Here is a 12560-nt window from a genome sequence, read left to right on the forward strand (position 1 = left end):
TATATATATATATATATATATAGTAATTGGGCTTTTATACATAAAAAAAAAAATCCCGATAGACTGATTTGGTTTTACAATCCAGATTGTTCCACAAACTGACACCTTGAATTCATCGTTATTTTTGTTTTCTGTGTTTAGGTTTGTAAAAAAAAACAACTTAATTTATACTCACTTTCCCTTTTATTAAATCTGATTTGCATGTTATTTGGTAAAATTTCATCAATTGATTCATTGATTCTCCCTATTACATTCCTGGTGTGTTTAGTGTAAAACTGCTGCAATGCATTCCCAGTTTGAATATTTCCTTTAGCAAGAAATGCTTTCCTGAATGTCTACACTTTATTAAGGTTTTTTTTTGGTGGTTGTTGCAGTGCATTTACATGAGAAAGGTGTATGTTTCCACTATAAAGTAAACGCCATTGTCTTTATAGGCATTAGACACTGCAGTGATGCTCCCGAGTCACAGACCAATGGGTCTAATTGTGGAACTGGCCACTAAATCACCTCAGACAAGAAGGAGAGCACACAAAGCCCTCACCTTGAAATGACAGAAGATGTCCACTGGTCAGTATTAACTTTGACTTTTTCGGAAGTGTGGTTGTTTTTTCCCCCCATTCTCAAATAACATTCTAATCCAGCTCCAACAATGAAAACAGAAACATACAGTACACCGCGGATGAAGCCAAGTAATCAGAAAAGTACACAGAAAAGAAATACTTCTATCCATCCAATCTGTTTTCTTTACTGCTTATCCTGTTCATGGCCACAGGGAAGCTGAGTGGTGGTGTATACACTGGCCTGATCGTTAGGAGTAACACATGGAAACAGACATTTACACTCTTAGTCAGATATGCAATTTGTAACAATAAAGAACTGTATTAGCCCACGCTTTGAATGGCATATAAGATTCATGAATGGCCAACCAACCACGAGTTAATCAGGAATGTTAAATGAATCAATTGATTCTAAAAATAGATCTGCCATGATATACAGACAGCAAAACAGCAACACTGTACATACAGTATTAACTTTCAATCAGTCATACAAAGACAAGCAATTGTAAAATCTTAACCAGTGTATTTGAATTCAGAGAGAGCATTCCAAGTGTCTCTGAGTCGATGGTTAAAGGATGATGACGTTAATTTAGATGATATCATGATTATTATTATTTTTATTCAAATGTAGGGACCTATTTTCGTGCCCAGCTCAAGTCTAGTGCACCTGGGCCACTTAGACCTGGTTTTACCCGGTCTAAAATCTAGACTACTTTTTTTCAAAATTGCCAGATGTGGCGGCGGGGTGGCACGGCAACCCCAATAAGACGTAGCACATCTATCAAATTTATAAACACGCTAAACTAGATTCAATTTTGAGTGCATAATGTTTTCAAATCATTATGTTGCCAGTTATTACCAATGAATGATTTCAGACTGATTTTTGTGGGATTTCATGCAAAAAGTTATGTAACATAATTTGTAGGAAAAAAGCAATAGAAGTCACTCTTAACTTGAATAATGAATGGCAATCATATGAATGCAAGATGTGGAATTTATTTAACATTCTTTATTGTAACTCTAGCGTAAAAAGATCTTAAACACAAGTAAGAGTAAAACATGAAAACAATATAAAAAAATATTTTAACTTTTATAACAATGACGTATATGCTGGAGTATTTCTATTACTCTTCTCATGTTTTTCTCTCAACATACCTTGTGACTGTTTGGCATATGTCTCGCAAAAAGCCGAAGAAAAATCAAATTGTGCATGGTTAATATTCCCTGAACTGAGGTCACATGAATTAGTCTGAGATGTTATATATACTGTATATATCTGAAGTTTTGAGTAACTTTAGATGTGTATTTTTTTAAAATTTAATCCCGAGTTTTACAACAAAGATGTACATTCCTTTTATGATGTAAGTAGTCTTAACTTTTCATATGCTTTCTTACTAAATTTACCGTTTTTTAATTAGCAAATGCACAAACTCCTAATAATAACCCGTGAACACATCATCGTATCATTTACTGTGCTACTTTCTGGAGGTTTAATGTGGTAACATGCCAGCCTGCAAAGCAATTACACATTTCGATTCAAGGCTATTTGTGTTTCTAATCCGTGTATATAATTACCATATCATGACAGCTCTGGTTTGTATGCAACATGTTTGGAACTGCTTGGGATGCCTGCCCAAATAAACATATTTTTTAATCATTATGATGTCTAAAAGAAATCGTATTAGTTGTCATTGTGTCAAACCCTCAACAGCAATAACAAAACAGTAGTGTTATGAAACCTGCAGATTTATGAGTTGAAACTATTTTTGTTTTTTTACAAGATCTTATTGCCGTCATGCTTGTGACGCGGCCAAGAGGCTAGACTGAGACGGTCTTAGTGTGGCACAGTGCCAAGCTCCACTTCACCCTTACCGTTGTCAAGCTAATCACTGTCTTGTCCAAAAAGAGGAAGCGTCGAGGAGCCGGGCCGTGGACACCGGCGATATCAATGACAGGCAGACCTATAAACGGCCGCTTGCTCCTCTTTGGTCCTTATCTGAGCAGCAGTGGGGGCTCTTGTCTATAAGCGATTCAGCCATCACTATCAACCACCAACAGGTACACAAGAAGCATTCACACTTTTACTGGGCGCTAACGTCAGCTCAAGTTAAAAAGGGAGTTGACGTGTGGTGTTTTGGTAACACAACTGAAGTCTGAATTGTTGATTCTGCCGGCGGTATTGATGATGAGGAGGATGATTACCGTATTCCCTTTCATTTACTTTACTCCAAATCGTACCACACATTTATGTAAAGCAGTGTTTTTCAACCTTTTTTGGGCCAAGGAACACTATTTTCTTCGAAAAAATCTCAAGGCACACCACCAGCTGACAATGTTAAAAATTAAAACTCTGTTGCCTATATTAACAATATAAAGCCATTCTTGTCAAAGTTACCTCAATATGAATCAAATAAACAAAAAGAAAAAAGTGTTTTGTCATCTTTTTTATGTTTACTCACTCAGTGTGAAACCTGGGCCTGTTTGGATGAACACAGAGAAGATATTCTGGCAGGAATCGACGAGAGGCACACACGAAGCTCTTCCTCAACAGCTCTCAGTCTCTCTCTGTTCTTTGTTTTTATGGCAGTCAGACTTGAAAAGCTCACCTCGCACAGATATGTCGTGGAAAATGGGAGCAATGTCAAAATAGCTTTGTTTGCCAGAATGGGGTATTCCTTGGCAGTAGCCAACCAAAAACTGTCCAAAGGCAGATCAGCAAAGCTTAGCTTTAAACCACGATTTTGTCTCAGTTCAGTTAGTTGCTCATGCTCCTGTAAAGTCATGTCCTTTCCAACTGATACTGAACTGTATGGGTCCCTGACCCAGTCAAGGCTTTCAGTTGAGGTTGAAGAGAAATAAAATGACATCTTTTCCTCAAGCATTTTCAAATGTTTAACTATTATCTCACACGATGCAGCAGTGTTAAAATCTTGCAGTTTCTTGGTAAGTGGGAACATGTCGAGGTTGCCACGTTCCACATATTGTTGCCAGAGGTGCAACTTTGAACGAAATCCATTTATTTTATCTTTACTTGTAAGGAAGTTTTCATTTCGACCTTGCATTCGTGTGTTCAGATCATTCAGATGATGAAAAATATCTGCCAGGTATGCCAGCTTTGCACACCACTCATCACTTGCAAGCAGCTTTGCGTAATCGGACTTCTCATTTGTCAGAAACAGCCCACATCCTTGTTTTGGAGAGAAGGGTGTTTCGTTTGGAGATGGCGTTTAAGCTTACTTGGCACCATAGCACTGTTTGATAGCCTTTCACCACACACCAGGCACAACGGTATCGGTTTCGTCTCATCCCCGGTAAAGGTAAATCCAAGTGAAAGATAGCTTTCGTTGTACTGTCGCGCGCTAGAGGCCTTGGTCGAGCTCGCCGTCTTTGCTGTCTTTTGACCACCACTCATACAAGGGCCTTCATCTGGGTCCGAATTCTGTCCAGGGTCCGGTTCGGAGTTAGCATTTTTCCTTTTCAAAAACTTTTGCATCACTGTCACCGTTTTGTTTTGCTAGGCACCTGCCGCCATCCATGCATCACTAATCCTTGTTTCAAAGTAGAGGGCAATCAACAACTAGCGACGTGCTGCCACCTACAGGCGAAGATTTATGATTACTGCCACTCTTCCGCCACACTGCTCTCACAGCCGACAACAACACGTTATTGGCAGATAATAATTAATTTGTTTCTAAAAAATGTTTTTAGACCAATTAAGTGAAATTGGATAATTTCCCATGGCACACCTGACTATATCTCACGGAACACTAGTGTGCCGCGGCACAGTGGTTGAAAAACACTGATGTAAAGGACCGACAGTAAATTTCATGGTTGTAGTCAGTCGTCAGTCCGTCAACGTTAATTTCCGTCATGCTAAATTACATTTTGTCGCAACTATTTTCCGCTTGACATTGTCTATGTTACTATCCTTTTCCTCACTAATGTCGCCATATATAGTACGTGAACAAGGTCAAAATTGAAGGAAATACTGTAGCGTATGGCCAAGACACCCCCTGGTTAGGACCCCTTTAGCTTGCCTGATGCAAAATGGTGCACTGAAGGACTACTTAGCGGTCTAAACAACGTGCCTGATGTCAAATAAACAAACCGAGAAAAAAGTTGCAAATTTGCGACTTTAGAAAGTTGTAGATTTGCGAGAAAAAAACCTCAGAAACTTATGACAAATACATGTAGTGTAGCTATAGTCTAATGTGAGGATTCGTTGGTGGTTAATGGGACACTTTACTCGTCATACTTGGCAGCTAGAGCGACAACACTTCTTGATCCCCTATCAGCTGATTAACACTAACCAATCAGAAGCTAGCATACTTTTTTCCCCAATTTTATTTCAAACATATATATAAAGAAAAAACAAACTGATTATTAAAGTGCATGTGTAAAGACAAAATATAAAAATCATATGAACAAAACAACAAACACAACATTCAAGCAACAAAAGCAACATAAGAAAGTTTCACAGTGTTTCACCCAGCCATGAGCTACACATTTACACATACATGTTTGAAAAGGAGTAAGAAGAAGCATAAACTTATCAGGTCCTACCCGTTTTGACATACGTTTCACAATAAATAGTAGGTTTGTATAGTAAACAAAAAAAACTGCTAGTATACAGCTAATATATCTTGATTATTAATAACAAAGGTTATTATAGTAATTATTAATAGTGAACACATTCAACAGTGTACCTTATGCATACAGTATATTGTCATACTTTTACATATACATATATATGTTTTCCTTTTCAATAGCAACAATACTAATAATAATACAATAATAATAATAACATCAACCAATGTTATTTTTCATTGAAAAGCACTTCGCTATACTTTTAAAAAATGTTGATTTGAGGTACTTTATAAAGTCGCAAATTTGCGAGTTGCAAGTTTTTGTCTTGGAATATTGCCCCCACCCACTAAAAAAATATATATTTATACATGGCCCTATCACACCGTCGTACAATTCAGATTTTCATCACATTTTTATTGATTATTCTTTTGTGTTTTTCAAGTTGTTTCTGTGATCTTCAAAGATCTTCAATGTGTGTAAATGGACTGCTTGGGGCTATGGTAAAGGTAATTACAGCCTGTGAAACACCTGTTTTTTCCCCTAAGGAGGAAATGAATGAGTTTATTTGGGGGGGAGATATTTATTTGGTCCAGTCATACTTGCCAAGTCTCCTGTTTTCCTAAGAGACTCCTTTATTTTAATGCCCTCTACCAGTGTCCTCCCGACATCACATTTCTCCCTTTTTTCGCCCATATTTGGGATTTGCTTCTTGTTTGGATTAAAAGTGTAATTGTGGGTGTTTTGTTTTCACCTGTGAAGTTGCACCAGTTGACAGTTGCGCCAGATTTGTCACAAGATCCAGAAAGAAAAAAGCACTCTGATTTTGACCGTCAGATGAGAAAAAACGAGGGTGTAGAAGCGAAAGCAAGGGGCGGGCATGTCTATATTGCAAGATTTGCTCTGGCGACTTCTCTGTTGAGCATTGGGGGGGCATACTAATGTCATGTAGCGAGCGCAAAGTGGAGATGAGAAACAAGCTGATGTAGTGGACATGCTTTCAGAAGGAACATCAAGTGCTGTTTTATGTTCTGAAACGAAGAGCAAAACAATTTGCATTCTGTGATGTAGTAAATTAGTCTGTAAACAACATATGAATCATAAACTACATCATTGATCAGTGGCGTAATGTCACGGAACATAAAATTATTTTTTTAACTTAAATTTCCTGTGTTATTGTGAACAATTTTGAAAGTAATTAGTGATATTTGAAGTTGTATAACATGTTCTGTTTGTGTAAAAATAATAGGGCTTGGTATCGATTTGAATTTCCTCAATTGATTCGATTTCAATTCACAATAGTTCAGTTCGATTCTATTTGCGAGTCGATTCACTTCAATTCAATCTGATTTTGATTAATTATGAACATCAATTCTTCTTAAATGTCAAGGACATATTTAAAAACTCCACAAACATTAAATTCCAACTTAAATTTTGCGGAGGCAGTAACTGCTTAAATGATTTAGTTTATTAATGAAAGTAACACTTAATTGTTAATATAAATTAAAAAGATTCTGAATTGTCTTAAAGTGCTATAAAACAGGTCTTTCATAAATGTAAGAAAGTACTTTTAAATAAAAATTTTAAAAAAACAGTAAAATCCCCCCAAAATGGCCTTTCAAATTAAATTTTCTTATGAATTTATGGCAAAAAGGGATATTAAAATAATCAATTCATGGTTTTATGACTCGATATCAGGCTCGAAAAGGAAAATCAATACGATATCAATTATTAATTTTTTTAAAACCCACCCCTAAAAAATAATAAGAAAAGATTATTGCTAAATATTAGCCTTTGAAAAACTGACACACCGATGAAAGTGGATTTTTATCCGTCATCAGAATCATCATTAACTGGGTTAATACAGATAGACCTTGAGAGTCCATCACTGATGGACTTCTGTTTCTCTGATGACTAATACTATGTTCAGTCTGAACATGAAATATCGTGTGTGTTTGTTCAGAGGAGTGACAAAGGGGGGCATGGCTCAGTGGTAGAGTGGTTGTCTCCCAACCCAGTGGTTGTGGGTTTGATCCCCAACCATTGTGACAATGTGGAAGTGTCCTTGAAGAAGATACTAAACCCCCGGGTGTGCTTGTGCTGCCCCATCAGTAGGTGAAGCGCTTTGAGTGTCTTAACAGGTGAAAAAGCACTTTCCAAGTGAAAGACCATTTACCATTTACACTGTGATTGCTTTGAGTGGAGAAGAGGAGGGGCTCCTCCACCTCTGACAGAAAAAAAAGCTTCAATATCGCTAGCCAATGTGGTAGCAGGTGGTTGTGTTATGACTTTGGATGCTAAATGCTATCTTGGTTGAAAGTTCAGCAGCTGAACAAGTCACTGCACTCACCAGTTACCCCAACTTGCTCAGACCCAGACTGGTGTGTTTCAGTGATTTGTTTGCGCTGCATTTAATCATTACCTGTACGAACAGGTTACAATAATATTTTTTTTCATTTTGCGTGTGTGTTTTTTGTGTGCTTTTGTGTTCTTTCTTGCATAATTGTCCCAGTTACGATATAAAGGATTTCTTTATTGAAACATGTGACAGTGAAATTGAACTTTGTTTGACAAACGTTATGCTTTAGACAACGAACAAGAGAGCGGCAGTTACTTTTCACATAAGGGCAGATTTTGTATTTACTTAAATAAAATTTGAATTAAGGAATACACCTTGTATTTATACCTGGTTTGTCATAGTGAGATTATGAGATATTAAAAATAGCCTAATCTGAAACATCTAATTACGACGGTGTATTAGGGCCACGTATAATTGAAAAAAAAAAGTGGCAAATTTGCGAGTTTATAAAGTGGCGGATTTGCGAGAAAAAAACTCCTACAAGAAATACACGTAGCGTAGCTCGGTGGTTAATGGGACACTGTTTATAAAATGAAAAGGCAGGACGGAGACAGATTCATTCTTAAATATAAACTTTACTCGTCATTCACAGCAGCTAGAGCGACAACACTTCCTGATCCCCTATCAGCTGACTAACATTAACCAATCAGATGCTAGCATACTTTAGGTAAATGCTAGTGAATGACGGAGTGCACCAGATTTTATACATCAACTTAGATACTTGTACAAAAAAAATGTATGAACATGTAAATAATAATTCTGGAATCATACATTTTAACAAATTAACTTAAATGCTTGATCGTCCAGATGTGGACCTTCGCAAAGCGAGGCGTCTTTTGTCGCTGGCAGTACCCAACACTTCAAATATCTTATGGTTAATCTCTGCTAAAGCAATTACTATCTCCTTATTTGGAAACCCGACCAATAAGTATCGGCACAAACAGTCAAGTAGTACGCTACATGCAGTTCTCAAGTTTTTTTCTGGCAAATTTGCGACTTAGTTTTTTTCTCTGAATATTTCCCCTGCCCTCTATAAAAAATATATTTATACGTGGCTCTTATACGCCGTCGTATCTAACTGTGATGAATATGCGAAAAGAAAAAAAAATAGGCGCATACTCTTTCGCACCTCAGCATATTAATTTTGCATTTTATCAGAGTGGGGGTAATATTTCAGGTATCAGGTTATGCCGTCTCACTATGCCGAGTCTTAAGCATTTGTCTCCAAACCACGTATGCTACTGTATATTGCACCAGATTTCAGTTTTGTTTTTTTTCGTGATGGCAAAATGGAAAAATGTGATGTAGACTATAGCAGTGTTTCTCAACACTGGTCCTCGGGGCACACTATCCATTCTATTTTCCATGTCTCCCAATTGCAACGCAGGTGAGGATCATTATCGAGCTTCTCCAGAGCTTGCTGATGAGCTGTCATTGGAATCACCTGCGCTGGGAATTGGGAGACATGGAAAACTGGATAGTGTACCCCGAGAACCAGAGTTGAGAAACACTTGACTATAGCACTAGAATAGATTGGTACAACACAGTACAACAGTACAGTACAACACAAAGTCTGCTGTTTGGTAACTCACTCGGTAAAAGATCAACATAATCCTACTTTTACATGTTTACCACTGCACCACTCAATTTACCAAGCAGCAAGTTACAGTCAATTTGTTTTACTTATTTACTTTTGGTCTTTATATGATGAATGTCTTGCTCACATTTTCAAGAATGACTTGATTTTGGATTATGCACTCCAGAGACCCAACTATTTGTATACAATAATTTTCTATAATAGATTCCCTTTGGAGTAAAAAGAAAACAATATCAGTCATTTATTGTCACCTCCCATTATGTTTGAGCTAAACCAGGAAGCGTCTGCCTTTCCTAACATTATACACAACTCTAATTAATGTCATGGCTAAATATATCCGTCCTACAATCACACCCATCGCCATTGGTTGGTCATAGGGGTCCGTGCCCCGCCCACCAAGATAACTGTGCATTTGAGGCATGAATCTCTAAAAATAAACTTTTTATTATTATATTTTTCATAGTAGCTAATTTTGAGTTTTAAAATACTAATGTTGAGTTAATCACTAAGATATTAAAAATATGAAGAAAAAGTGGTGTGATTTTGTTTGACTGATGGACCGTCTTATCCGCAACTGAAGATAATGTTAGGTACGCTGGTTTATACGTGACGAGTACGTCAATGTTGGCAGGCAAGGGTCATGTACATTTTTCGAAGTGAAGCTGCAAGTTTTTTTGTTTGATATTGGGTACTGCGGCAACATGTACGTATATTGTAAATAAAGAGTTCCGAGGACTCTGGCGCTGCACACACGACGAGCGTACGGCAAGCGAGAAAGGACATGATAAACTAAAGAAACTAAACTAATGAACTAAAGAGCCACTTGAAGTAAGAAACCACGGTAGCCACATATTGTTTGTACAACGGCGTATTAGGGCCATATATAAATATGTATTTTTTAGAGGGCGGGGGCAATATTCAGAGAAAAAAAAACTCTCAAATTTGCCACTTTATAAAATATTTAGAAAATCTCGTAAATTTGCGAATTTATAAAGTGGCAAGTTTGAGACTTTATAAAGTGGCAGATTTGCGAGAGAAAAAAACTCTGAAACATACGAGAAATACATGTAGCGTACTACTCGGATGCTTGTGCCAATACTTTTCAAATAAGGAGATAGTAATGGCTTTAACCATATCATGTTCAGCATTTGCACTTTGAAGCGTTGGGTACTGCTAGCGACAAAGACGCCTCGTTTTGCGAAGGTCCGCTATTTAAATAAAAATGCATTGACTTGACATCCTGAGGATCAAAGCATTTAAGTTAATTTGTTCAAATAAATATTTACCTGTATATTTGTTTCCAGAATTATTATTTGCACATTCATACATTTTGGTATTTTTTTGTACAATAGCTAAGTTGATGTGTCAAATCTGCTGCTCTCCGTCATTCGCTTGCATTTACCTAAAGTATGCTAGCTTCTACTTGGTTAGTGTTATTCAGCTGATCAAGGGATCAGGAAGTGTTGTCGTTCTAGCTGCCGTGTATGATGAGTGCAGTTTAAATTAAAAATGAATCCGTCTCCATCCTGCCTTTTCATTTTACAAACCGTGTCCCATTAATTACCAACGAATCCTCACATTAGACGATAGCTATGCTACGTGTATTTCTCGTAAGTTTTTTCTTGAAAATTTGCCACTTTAGAAAATGTCAAATTTATAAAGTGGCAAATATGCAAGGTCTTTTCTCAGAATATTGCCCCCGTCCACTAAAAATATATATATTTATACGTGCATCTAATACGCCGTCGTACGTTTGAGCATCTAAAATGCGGTTGGATTTTGCTTTCCTTTTTTCTTTATAATTCGTGGCCCGTTCGAAGCGATATGTCAGCGCATCCGCCATATTGGATGTGGCAATTGTATTTGCCATTAAATCGGCAAATAATTATTAAGATTGAGTTAGAATGGGATAATATAAATTAAAGGTAATGCTTTCTTATTAATCTAATGAGTTGTGGTTTGATGATACATCTCCAAGGAGAAAGTGAACGAAGCATCGTTTCAAATACAAATTGTCAAATATGTCTACTGTGTGTATGTACTGTAAATGCTCTCTACGATAATACTTGTCAGCGGGCGCCATTCAATGGATGGATGCACGGCAGTTGAATTTATCCAAATATATGGGGTAAGTTAATGTTGTCTATAGGATATTCATAATAATTGGGCACCCCCATGCATTTCATGTGCCCCCCCTTAAGCCTGGGCTCTGACGATGGGTTCACCATTTTGTTATGTTAAAATGGCTGCTATGAAAAAGCTTATGAAAGGAAGCGGTGGCCTAATAGTTTTTCACATTGTTGTGTCACAGCACAACCAAATGAGCAACATTGAGGGGAAAAGAGCACGACAGAGCTCATATAACATTATGTACCAGGGGTAACTAATATAATATGATTCTTAATAGCCTCCATTCAAAGTTCTCGTGGCAGTGCACTTGGTTTCCTAAATGTCCTTCATGAGTCACCTGCCATCTTCAGATCTGGGCTGGCTGCTTATGCGCTACCCATTGACTCTGCTCCATTAACTGCCATTCATAAAACCCACAATTGCCATATGTAGTGTGCCATTAGCACCAACAAATTGGCTTCCATGCTTTGTCCAATCTCTTTATATTTTACATCTGTTTTTGTTGTAATGATGTGACTGTGAAGTAGCATTGTTTCCCTCAACTTTGTTGCCGGGCTGGTGTCTGTCTACATTGCGGGTTTTATAGACACCTTGGCATATTTTTAGAGTTCCATTAGTTGCTCAATGAAGACGAAAACCGATGGCGTAGGCACTGCTGACTACGTCAGCACGGGCCATGCCGGGTGTGAGTTTATGTGTGTGTGTGTGTGTCTACCCGGTTCGTACGTAACAGATTGGGGGAATCACCCCACTCTCACTATGATGATGTTTGAGGGGGAGGAGGTTTGATGCTGAGCCAGGAGGGAAGGGGTGTGCCTTTATAAGAAGCCTCAGAGGAGGTATGTGTTCAGTTGTTGAAACCCTTAGCCTAAGGATACAAGCTGAGATTACAAACTCCCTTGTAGCCACTGAAGAAGCACGCTGAGAATATCGCGACGCCACAGATAAAGGTAGGGAAGTTTTTTTCCCCCCATTTGTTGTAAGACTTTATATATTGTAGACCTAAAGATGGTGCTTGTCCCCCTCCCACCCAAAAAAAAAAACTTTTTACAGCTTGATGTCTCCTGCTTGTAATTGTGGATAATCGATCTCAGGGGAATGTTGTTGCCAACAGATAATCATCTTTAATGTGTTTTTTTCTGCTTCTTTGGTATAAAGCTTTTTTGGATTTTGTCCTCAGAGGTGATTTTTTTAAATAACCATCTGCACCTGAGTATCATTCCATTTCGGGGAGTGTTGTTTTTCTCCACTACTTCATTTGTCTCCCTGTTGCGCTTATGGTGCCGTCTTCACCCCCAGCAGCACCCACACCACAACTGATTACTACGTAATT

At 37.7% G+C, this 12560-nt stretch overlaps 1 protein-coding gene across 1 annotated transcript in view; it reads left to right on the forward strand.

Moving 5' to 3' along the window:
- Positions 1–12082: 12082 nt before the first annotated feature.
- pnocb (prepronociceptin b) overlaps positions 12083–12560 on the forward strand; it is a 30358-nt gene continuing 29880 nt past the window's right edge. Inside the window, exon 1 of the mRNA XM_077553235.1 lies at positions 12083–12177. The gene's annotated coding sequence lies outside the window, so the exon portion shown is untranslated. The remainder of the gene's footprint in view (positions 12178–12560) is intronic.

This window comes from Vanacampus margaritifer, chromosome 19 (assembly GCF_051991255.1).
Source record: "Vanacampus margaritifer isolate UIUO_Vmar chromosome 19, RoL_Vmar_1.0, whole genome shotgun sequence".
NCBI lineage: Eukaryota > Metazoa > Chordata > Actinopteri > Syngnathiformes > Syngnathidae > Vanacampus > Vanacampus margaritifer.